General features: G+C 37.1%; 1 non-coding gene across 1 annotated transcript; it reads right to left on the bottom strand.

Annotated features, from left to right (window-relative positions):
* Window positions 1-886: 886 nt before the first annotated feature.
* On the bottom strand, window positions 887-993 carry LOC121035679 (U6 spliceosomal RNA). Its single transcript, XR_005793019.1, has one exon. It is a non-coding gene; the product is annotated as a U6 spliceosomal RNA (small nuclear RNA).
* Window positions 994-3170: the final 2177 nt, after the last annotated feature.

The following is a 3170-nucleotide window of genomic DNA, read 5'->3' as shown; positions in this document are numbered from 1 at the left end:
TCTAATAGATATATAATGGCACCTTGTCGTGGTTTTGATTTTGGTTTCCCTAATGACTAATGGTTTTGAGCATCTTTTCATATGCTTATTTGACATCCACTTGATGAAGTGTCTGTTCAGATCTTTTGTCTTTTTTTTTTTATTTTTATATGAAATTTATTGTCAAATTGGTTTCCATACAACACCCAGTGCTCATCCCAAAAGGTGCCCTCCTCAATATCCATCACCCACCCTCTCCTCCCTCCCACCCCCCATCAACCCTCAGTTTGCTCTCAGTTCTCAACAGTCTCTTATGCTTTGGCTCTCTCCCACTCTAACCTCTTTTTTTTTTTTTTCCTTCCCCTCCCCCATGGGTTCCTGTTAAGTTTCTCAGGATCCACATAAGAGTGAAACCATATGGTATCTGTCTTTCTCTGTATGGCTTATTTCACTTAGCATCACACTCTCCAGTTCCATCCACGTTGCTACAAAAGGCCATATTTCATTTTTTCTCATTGCCACGTAGTATTCCATAGTGTATATAAACCACAATTTCTTTATCCATTCATCAGTTGATGGCCATTTAGGCTCTTTCCATAATTTGGCTATTGTTGAGAGTGCTGCTATGAACATTGGGGTACAAGTGCCCCTATGCATCAGTACTCCTGTGTCCCTTGGATAAATTCCTAGCAGTGCTATTGCTGGGTCATAGGGTAGGTCTATTTTTAATTTTCTGAGGAACCTCCACACTGCTTTCCAGAGCGGCTGCACCAATTTGCATTCCCACCAACAGTGCAAGAGGGTTCCCGTTTCTCCACATCCTCTCCAGCATCTATAGTCTCCTGATTTGTTCATTTTGGCCACTCTGACTGGCGTGAGGTGATACCTGAGTGTGGTTTTGATTTGTAAAAATATGGAACGCTTCACGAATTTGCGTGTCATCCTTGTGCAGGGGCCATGCTAATCTTCTCTGTATCGTTCCAATTTTAGTATATGTGCTGCCGAAGCGAGCACTCTTCTGTCTTTTTTAATTTGGATTTTTTTTCCCGTGTGCTTTGAATGTTATTTCTGTATTCTGGAAACAAATCAGAAATGCAGTGTACATTTTATTGGACATTTTGTGTAAATCACTAAACCTTTTTTGTTTATTGATTCATTTATTTTGAGAGAGACAGAAACAGCATGAGTGGGGGAGGGGTAGAGAGAGAGGGAGACAGAAAATCCCAAGCAGTCTCCGCACTGAAGCCTGATGTGGGGCTGGAACCCATGAAACCGAAGACCATGACCTGAGCTGAAACCAAGAGTGGGATGCTTAACCAACTGAGCCATCCAGACACCCCTAAATCATTAAACTTCTAAAGGAAAGATAAGATATCTTGGGTTAGGCAAAAAGTTTTCAGATACATCACCAAAATAAAATAAAATAAATATAAAAACAATCCATATAATCCATATAATGAACATTAATTAGTTGGATTCTATTGACATTAAACTTTTGTAATGTATTTTTCTGGTTTAATATTACTAAGGTAATGCTGGCTTTGTCATTTGGAAGAGTTTGCTTATATTTTTTGGTAAAGGTTGTGCAGAAACTTGTATTATTTCTTTATTAAATGCTTGGTAGAATTTGCCAGTGAAACCATATGGGCCTGGAGTTTTGTTTTTGTGGAGGGTTTTGAGTACAAATTTAATTACCTTAATAGACATAGGGCTATTCTGGCTATCTATTCCTTCTTGAGTGAGTTGTGGTAGTTTATGTCTTTCATCTAAGATGAAAGTGGAAGTTATTGGTATGAAGTTGTTCTGAATATCCCCCTCATTATCATCTTGATGGCTATAGGAGCAGCAGTGATGGCCCCTCTTTCATACCCAGTATTAGCAATTTGTGTCTTTTCTATTTTTTCATTGGTCAGCCTGACTAGAAATATATCAGTTCTATTGATTTTTCTCTGAAATCCGTTTTTTTCCTATTGTTTTCCATTTTCAATTTCATTGATTTCTACTCTGAACTGTATTTTTTCCTTCTTTCTTGTTGCTTTGGGTCTCATATTGCCTTTTTCAGATGTAATTTTAGATTATTGATTGGAAATCTTTATTCTTTTCTAATGTTAGCATTTAATGCTATACATTTCCATCTAAGCACTGCTTTAGCTGTTTGTAAATGATGATACATGGTATTTTCATTCTCATTCAGCTTAAACTATTTTAAATTTCCCTTGAGACTTTCTCTTTGAGTAATACGTTATTGGTACTATGTTGTTTAGTTTCCAAATATTTGGGTATTTTCCAATTATATTTTTGTTACTGATTTCTAGTTTAATTCCTTTATGGTCCAAGACTATACTCTGTGTAATATCTATTCTCTTCATTTTTTAAAGCATTGTTTTAAGTCCAAAAATATAATGCATTTTGGTGAATTTTCCATGTAAATTTAAGAAGAATGTGGATCATGTGTCAATTTGGTCAATTTTGGTTCATAGTGTTGTTCAGGATTTTTATATCCTTAGTGGTTTTCTGCCTACTCGTTTTGCTAATTACTTCGAGTGTTGAGGATGCCAACTATAATTGTGGATTTGGTTATTTCTGTTTCAATTATATAAGTTTTTACTTCATATATTTAGAAGCTTTCTTGTGGGTTACATACACAGAATTATTTCTTCTTTGAGAATTGAACCCTTCATTATTATGTCATGTCCCTATTTATTCCTGATGATATTCTTTGTTTGTGAGTTTACTTTGTCTGGTATTAAAACATCTATTCTAGCTTTCTTTTGGCTACTAGTGTTTTCATGGTGTGCAGTAAGGAATTAGCATGGTAGGCTTGAGGCTGCTATCCTTAGAAACATGTGTGAGCAAGGCTCTTGGGGGGTATCTGGGGATTTGGATTTTGGAGGTATTCCTACCACTGCCTCACTAATAAAAGGGGCTCACTGCATTTAGACTGTTTGTACAAGCAATATGGTTTATGCCACACACCTGCTTTCCTTCTGCAAGTTTAGAATTTTGGTACACACTAAAGCAGAGGGTGCCTACATGACCAGCCCTAATTAAAACCTTGAGTGCTTGGTCTCTATTGGGCGTCTCTGAGCAGAAAAAAATTGCACACATGTTGCTGCATTTTCATTGCTGGGGGAAGAGAGTGTTCATGGGAGGGAGGGCACATCCAGAAGCCTTTGTGATATGCTGTGTTC

Source organism: Herpailurus yagouaroundi, unplaced genomic scaffold, assembly GCF_014898765.1.
Source record: "Herpailurus yagouaroundi ecotype Mexico unplaced genomic scaffold, PumYag 161, whole genome shotgun sequence".
Lineage (NCBI taxonomy): Eukaryota > Metazoa > Chordata > Mammalia > Carnivora > Felidae > Herpailurus > Herpailurus yagouaroundi.
This window is presented reverse-complemented; position numbering and strand designations above follow the sequence as displayed.